General features: G+C 36.5%; 1 long non-coding RNA gene across 1 annotated transcript; it reads left to right on the forward strand.

The window, feature by feature from the left end:
* The first annotated feature begins 1,322 nt into the window (after positions 1-1,322).
* Positions 1,323-6,716, forward strand: LOC106962170 (uncharacterized). Its single transcript, XR_001427918.1, has 3 exons — positions 1,323-1,442; positions 5,585-5,692; positions 5,787-6,716. It is a non-coding gene; the product is annotated as an uncharacterized LOC106962170 (long non-coding RNA).
* Positions 6,717-8,584: the final 1,868 nt, after the last annotated feature.

The raw sequence follows: 8,584 nt of genomic DNA on the forward strand, positions 1-8,584 counted from the left end.
TTTACATAGTTATTTATTAATATTAAATTATCATAAAATAAACTACATACTTTAGAGAATAACAATGTGAGTCCTGATTTAAAATGATTCCTTCCGTATTCATTTGGCTGGAAGTCATTTGTAGTTTGATCATACAATCATGAAAACTTTACAGGCCCAAAATTGATATGGTGAGTTTACCCCAATCAATTCAATTACATTCTTTTGACCAAGCTTAATTTAAGTCGGGGATAATTATACAAGTCAGATCTGAATTTGACCTACAGATATATTCATTTATTACAGTATTCTTAAGTTTATTTCCGAATGCCCTCTCTAAAATGTTAATAACTCTACATCAAAGTTGTGAACGTTCTGAAGCAAAAATCCTACATGCACATTGTCAAATAATGTTTTGGTCCAATCAGAAATCCCCGTGCCGCGAGCAGAACTCGTTTTTTTTTTTTATGCATTTCTTGTCAAAAGAGTTTAAGATCAGCGCTGCCATAACCACATTTATAATACAGTCTCATCCACATGCTGTAAAGCTGATGTTCACTCACTGGTTTATTGCAGCATTTGGTACTTTTTGAAAGGGCACATCAAAGGATGGAAAACACAGTGTGAGATAGATTTGCTTAGTGACCCTCCTCATGATGCTAACGTTCATTACTAGCTAATGTGAAACTTTGAAGTTTCCCAGATGGCGTTGTTTGTTATCATTCACGCTTGCTGTTCAAGCTTCGCGACCTGTAAATAATACTCCTCCTAACTGCCTTGTTTTCAGGGCTGAAAGTACATATGGGAGCCTAACTTCTTGAAATTTCCAAGTGTCAGCCTCAGTGGCTCATTTAAATGCACGGTCATGCTGCTGTTTCTGCCGCCGCCATGCAGATTGTGTTTACTATTTCACAGTTTCATTAACAGTATTTTAAAGCCAGTGACAGCACACTGAATGACTTTAATTATGCCACGCAGGATCGTGGTGGAAAATGGACAGACACAAAATAACAGCACGCAAACACTACAGCATTTATGCATAGATTAACTAATATAGACCAGCGTGAGGGCATAAAGAAAATATTGTATTAGATGGGGTTGTAGTAGCACAAGTTAAACAATAAATGTTGTAGCAGAAGAAGGATTGGAAGTTGTATCGGTTTGTTGCCTTCCTAAAATAATGGTCTAGTTTATTCTAGTTTATTTTTCAGGCAAAAAAAAAAAAAACTTTTAACAAGAACATGTCTTAAGCAGGATTATAAGATGTCCTGCAGGATGTCCTGTTGCTTCTATCATGACATTTGGATGACTTAATGGTGTGCTTTGGATTATTGTAGTACTGGATAACCCAACCGATGGTGGGACATTCTCAATCAGGATTTTGAGACAGACAGCAGATGGCATCATCAATTATGTCAAGTTGTGCAGATCCTGAAGCAGCAAATAACCATTTTGAACTGTTGGTATGATGCTTTTGTTCTGACATGCTGTTAGTTTGACAGTACACCAAGACACAACTTGTAAAAAACAAATCTTGTGTTTTCTCAGTTGGTAGAATATTGTCCCAAAAATCCTGAGCAGTTTATTCCTTTTTAGTCGCTTGTGTTCTTGTTGCTCAGCAAGTTTTGACCTCAGTCTTGTGCATAAATGCTATTTTTGCCTATTCTCATTCTTGCTGACCTTTACTAAGGGAAATGAGGCCTGCAGGTGCTTAGGTGTTGTTCTAGATGCTTTTGTAACCTTCTTAATGAATTGTTGATCTGCTCTTGGAGTCACTTTTCTGCGGCTGAGGTCTCTTGCTGGAGTCTTAATAGCTGAGATTTTTTTTTTATTTCTTTTTTTTTTAACATTTTGCAGAATGATAGATGTCAGTTACTTTACTTCTCGTGTTCTTTATTTTGTTTTGCACCATTAATTGATTGTATCATTTTGGATAGCATTTTCTACTTACTTAATGATCCTTTAAAACATACTTTTTGAGCAAGTGAAAAAAAAAAATCTGTATGGAAACAAAGATTTTTTTTTATACTACACTGTAAAATTTGTGGAAATTAGTGAAAGTTTAGGGAAAACAAATATAAACATATTTGCTAAATTAACTTTATGCGAAAATGTTAAAATAAAATGTAATTTTTTTATTTTTTATTTTTTTATTTTTTTTACTTTCTCTGCTTTTTAGTTAAATGTGAAAACCTAACTGCAAAATTTAAATCTATCAATACTCCATATTTGGATTTCTATGCAGCAGAAAAAGCTAGAGAGTCTGCCCTCATTTCCTGCAGGGACTTGGTGGTCATGCTATCCACTACCACCTTGGATCTTGTCTTGCCTGTTAAACGGATTTCTTAAAAAATCAGTTATGTTCAGTTTATTACTGGCAGCACATATGAGCTGCTGAGTGTCACTGAACTGTGATTTCGGTGAATAAAAGAGCCTGTTTAGCATTCAGGTGTAGTTAAGGCAGCTATTAGAGCAGCTTTACACCTCCAGAATCAGAAAGAGGTGCCGCTGATCCTAACTGATCCTGTGCTCGGGGCACTCCTCCTCTGCCCGCATAATGACTCATCCTTTCACGAGATACATTTATGCAAAGGATAATATTTGAAGATATAAATCCATTTTCAGTGTCCTTAAATGTACAATATTTCCTACAAGCCCCATTTCCTGTGTGATACCTGACATCAGTTTTAACTACATTTTACATGCTAATTAGTTCACTTTATTTAATCTGTCACGTTTTTAATTTAAGATAAATTTAAAAAAAAATCTAATTATTGTGATTTACAGTGGCCTGAACCAGAGCATAACCAGTAAAATGAATCAATTGGCATTTTTGTCTATTTGTTTTCTCTTAATTAAATGAGAAGGGCTGCAGCAGGTTTCACATGTTATTAAGGATTCTGAGATAAGACGAGCTGTTAGAAAGTCATCTTTAAAGTCTGCAGAAGTTACAAAGCTAAAAGTCCAAAAGCGGATAAGATTCTCTGAAGGATTACAGAGGAATATGAAAAAAATGAAGATAGACAGCAGGAACTATAAGTGAAAATACATCAGTGTATCATTTGAAAACGATTAAAAACAAAGTTTTTAGGTTTAATGTTTGAAGGGGGAAGCAGCACTTTACTTGCACATGGCAAATTGAACTTGAAACAAATACTTTTCCCATTAAGAACTGGAATGACAAAATCCAGGTGGATGCTGCTGCATAGCGGCAAGCTGATGCAGCTGTATCACACATCCAATTAACTGACTGTCGTTAAAATGATGACTTCAAAATGTGATAAATGCCTGGTTTCTCACATCATCGCTCGTTGTGACTGTTCCCACTTCATCTGCTCACATCTTTGTTACCGAGGACGAGGATTTGAAAAGAGGAGCCGGGAGGATTAAGTGAGCAAAATGGAAGAACAAACAGTGAGCCTGAGCTCTTTTTATGTTTGACCTGCTGACCAATGAGAGCAGACCGAGTCTTTAGAGGAAATGTCTGAAAGTGACACTGGCTCAAAAAGAACATTTCGGTCAAACGGTTCAGCAAAAATACCATCTGGGAAAGTATTACGTTTCTGCTGCCAAAGTCCAAAAATCCTTTTTTGTGACAAAACGCAAAACTGAAAATCAGCCAAACAGAAGTAAGTGGAATCGGTCAACCACGGCGGTGAAATTATTAATAATTACAAATATTTAAAATATCTGTCTTTTGTCCCAATGTAAAAAATATCACAACTGCTAAATTCCTGTGGATTTTTTTCCTTCAGTTTCTTAGCTCAAACATCTAAATATAAAAGCTATTAAGCATTCAAAGTACAAGCTACCCTCTGTCTAATGAATTAAAATAAAAGAAATACACTCTTTCTAAATGCCTTAAAAATGCTGCAGTTAAACTGACAAATGTTGTGGTTGCATGTTTATTATGGATTTGCCAGTTTCAGTTGGCAACAGGTTGGCGTTTTGTTTTGGTTCTAAAGCAGCAGCGTCCCAGACAGGCTTTCAAAAGGGAAGATGGAGAAGGCTTCCCCACCAACTGTGTCTGCAAATAATTCAACAGTTTAGACACAACACTTGCCAAGCACGCTTATTTAAAATGAGCACTGCCCCGTGGTCCATTGAATTAAACAATTTTCTCTCTCTTTTCTTTTCTTTTTTTTTTTTTTTTTTTTTTGGGGGGGGGCACAACATTTACTGATTGTACACGATCAATGCGTGTTGAGCAGAGCATTAAACAACCAGAATCAGTAATGAAATTATAAGGGTGTAGCATTACACGCAATCAGTGAGTGTAGTGTCCATTTGTGTGAAGGAAGTCTTAATATTGAGCTGTTTACGCAGGGATTTAGCTCTCATCTGAGTTTAAATGTTTATATTTATGTCAGCAATGCAATATTAAACTTCACACTTTATATGAAATCACAGCTCATCTCTGAATTTTTAATCGACTGAAAAATCTGTTAGGAGACAGCTTTGGAAAAATTATTCAGCCACCTAATGGACATTTATGTAGAAAATACTTAGAGACTCTTTTTTTTTTTTTTTTACCTTATGTTGATTCTGAAAAGAGCTTTCATCATGAGTTTCTCAATCAATCTGAGAACTTCTTTCTTTCCAAATACAGAAAAACACATTAATGTTAACATGAGTTTAGCATCTTTTTCAAGGACATTTAGATAAGTGGTAAGGCAGTAGGACCAACTTCGGGGCATTCTGGGTAATAAAAATCACAGTTACGCAGAAGAGTGGTTCATTTTAAGAGTAAATACCATCCCCGATGAATACAGTTCTCCCTGAATCATTCACCTGTCTGATTACTAAGATAAAGACGCACATTTGTGATTACTTTTCAGATAACGGCCACTTTCAGAAATAAAGGTGGATTTCAGTGCACTGACTCCACCATCAGTCCACACCTGGCGAACAACACCCAAATTCTGGAACGATCTTTTCTTCACCTTCCTTAAAAGGCTCCGGTTATTCTTGTTACTTGTGCACTATTTTCAGCAACAGTTTTTCCTTCCAGTAAACATTCCACTTGTATGTTTGGAAACCATAGAACAAGCAGCTTCATTAGCATAATTTATTTTATTTATTTATTTTTTTCCCCACTCTCCCTGTGAAGGACGTCAATAACTGTCTGGAGGACAGCCGTCGAGTCCCTTTGATTGTGGAGGTCATAACTTAACATTTCTCTAACCATTTGACGCAACACTCAAAAATTTTGCTTTGTGGTTTTGAGCAGTGATCCTGAAGATTAGCAAAACATTTACGCTCAAATTTAATCATTCTTTGTTTCTATGACATTAAGTTTTGAAACTGCACAATTAGAATAAAGTTGGATTTCAGCGTAGTGGGGTTTTTGAGCTGTGCCTGCCTGTATACCTGACTAAAGGTCTGACTGACATGTGGTGAAATAAACAGCAATGAATTGTCTTTGTTCAAACCATAACGACTGTTGTGGTCTGTGTGCTGAACCAACCCAGTGAGTTCATGAGTTGAATTTGCTCAGTCATTTTAAACCAAATTAATCTGTTTGCTTTCCAGCTCACAGATTCTCTGCTTAATATGCCTGACCATCTGTTCCGAACAACATGACTGATTTCTATCTCTTCAACAGAGGAGGGACATTATCGCTTGGTGTCGTGGCTCTGATTCGTCTGTTCATTGTCTGTACCTGTAGTTCTCTGTTAGGCTAGATCAGAACACAAGGAAACGCCCCGAACAGGTCAGCAGTCTATCACAGACTAACACAATTTCACAGCCGCATTCACACATCCAAGAAAAGTCAACCTGACCTGTGTGTTTTTGGACTGCAACAGAAAACTGCTGCACCCAGAGGAAAAAGCCTTGTGATGTCAAGTCAAGTTTATTTGTGCAGCCCGATATCACATAAGATATCTCTGTGGGCATCGCAGGCTCACAACAGCACTAGTTCCTGACCCAGCTCGATCTCTCTCGGAAGATGAGGAAAGGGCCGGTAAAAAGAAACTGTTACAAGAAAGGAGAAGAAACCTCGGGAGACAGCTTCAGTGAAACAATTCCCCGTCCTCTGACAGATGGGGGAGAAAGGAGGAAAAGAACAAAGGTTTAAAGGAGACTTGGAGTTAGGGCTGAAAAACATCTCGACACTGAACATTTTTTTTTTTCCTTTTTCATAAAACAACACTTTCAGGATACTGTTTCTATAATTAAAATGTATTTAAAAAGTCATCTCAAGTTTAACATGTGAATTGTTGTGGGGAAAGGAAAAATGAGGTGAGGAATAGATTCTTTTTTCTTCATGGACTCCAATAAGATTTAACAAATCTATAGAATCGTATGGCTAAACTCTTTATTCCCATTCTTTGTTGAGGAGGCTTATCTGAAAAGTAGTGTAAACCCAAAAGATACCAGCAAAGAATAGAAATAGACTGTTGTTGTCCTTTATTTACAGATTTCCTTAGCCGTTTTGTTGTCCATGTTGGGTGTTTTTGGCAGCTATAGCTGAATTGGAGATGCTAGCCTCTGGATATTTTGAACCGACCACGGGTCAATTAGGAACTGCTGTGGGGAATGGGCTCATAGATGGGTCCAGAGAGGGATTAGAGCTACAACCAGTTGAAAAAGGGTGTAATAGAAAAGCTAATACTACATTAAATCATGCATTAGACTTAAAAAAACATTGTGATTTTTGTACTTGGTGTATTGAAACTGAAAGGAAAAGTGGACATTTGCACCTTGGTTAATTAAATGCTGGGCAAAGGCATTTTCAAATTCTTACAGCACTAACGCATAACAAGCAGAGATTCTTTGATTACTCAGACACTGATGTTTGGCAGAGTCTTTGCAATTGTGGTTATCCTTTAATATATATATATATATATATATATATATATATATATATATATATATATATATATATATTTTTTTTTTTTTGTCACAGATTAAATAACTCAGTCTGAGCGACCCAATCTAATTATTTTTGAACTTCCCATTTTAATTAAACAGAAATCAGCACCAGCATGCATAACTGTTGTGTCTGCTGGTTTTCTATTACTCCAGTACATCTACAAGTAAACAGACTATGAAGAAATGTAATTTCAACCGAAAGCAAAGCCTGATACATTTAATTATTTCAAACTGCTATTGAGTTACTTTTCATGTTGTCCATGAATATTTTTTGCCACGTACAAACCATCATTCTTACATGCAAACAAAAAGGTCTCCTGTAGAGCAAACACAGAATAAAAAATGTAGGAATATCTAAGTTAAGGGGCATTATAATTACAAATGCAGGCTCCATCTTTCAAAGATGGATGGCCTGATGAAAGGGCCTCTGATTACTTATTAGTGTATTTAGTTTCTTTGCTTTTGCCATTTTTATGGGCAAAAAAATGGAAGCCAAGAAATGTAATTTAATTGCTACTTGTCTGGTGTTTTTTAGGTTGTTAAATCTCTGAGAGCTTTTTAATTGTGTATTTGACTGGGACTTTTCTCTTGTAAGTTGAGAAAACTGTGGCGTGCTGAAAGACCAAGATGTCAGGCATTGATGAACTCCAATCACAAAATGGAACAAAGCAACTTGCTACTTCTTCAACCCAAAATCATACCTTACCTGTTCTCCGCTATATTTTTCAAAAGCTGCTGCGAAATAAGAAAAAAACATATATATTTACTTGTTGCTTTTAAATTAGATGACAGATTCCTCTTGATTCCTCATTCGCTGGCAATGAAAAATAATCTTTTTTTTCTCCATTTTGAGTGAATACTCACTTACTGAAGCCACAAGAAACATTTAGCTGATTACAGTTTCAGCAACAAGCAGCACAACTAGAGGTAATTTTAGGAGATGAGCCTCAAAAGAACATATTTGTGAGAGCGCGGTCACCAAAAAAATAATACATTTAGCAAAACTGCCACCTATTTTCTTCAAAAATACAATTCAAAAAACAACTGCTCGACTGTAAGACTGGCTGATTCACTGTCCTTCTAAATCTGTCATGAACATTCATATGGGGAGCTTTCTGTGCTTTCTGCAACCCACAAAATGTTTGAGTTTGGAATTGTTAGCTCTGTTGCTTCATGATGTGATTCAAAGTGCCTGACGGTCATAACAGACCAAAATTACTCGATTCCCGATCATTTTACATAATGTTGTTTTCAATGTTCCTACAGCCTGCCTAGAAACTCTGAAATTATCTGATACAATTGAGTTCAGAATGGTGTGTTTGTACATGTGTGCTGCCAGTAAACACATCGATACTGCAGTGAACCCGAAAAGTTTTTCCTACTCTTGACAGAATTTAGACGAGCATCTGTTACTAAGCATCGACAAATTGATGACCCCGCGTTGAATCATCCACATCATCATGAAGAGAGTAGAATGTAATACTAAACCCAAAAGCCCATTGGTCTGCAGACAGCTTGTTATGACCCACAGTTACAATTTATTGTGACACAGCCCTCCATTGAGCAAAGTAATTATGTTGAGAGCAAAGGAGAAAGTTGCCATAGAGACGCAACCCCAGAAAACATGAACTTTTACCGCCAGAGACAACTGTTCATGATCTGCTCGCAAACACTGGTCAATATTTATTTTACTCATGACCTTTTCATCTTCGCAGTGTATGAGTAACCG

Source organism: Poecilia latipinna, unplaced genomic scaffold (assembly GCF_001443285.1).
Source record: "Poecilia latipinna isolate Pla-1442-1.1 unplaced genomic scaffold, P_latipinna-1.0 Scaffold1381, whole genome shotgun sequence".
NCBI classification, from domain to species: domain Eukaryota; kingdom Metazoa; phylum Chordata; class Actinopteri; order Cyprinodontiformes; family Poeciliidae; genus Poecilia; species Poecilia latipinna.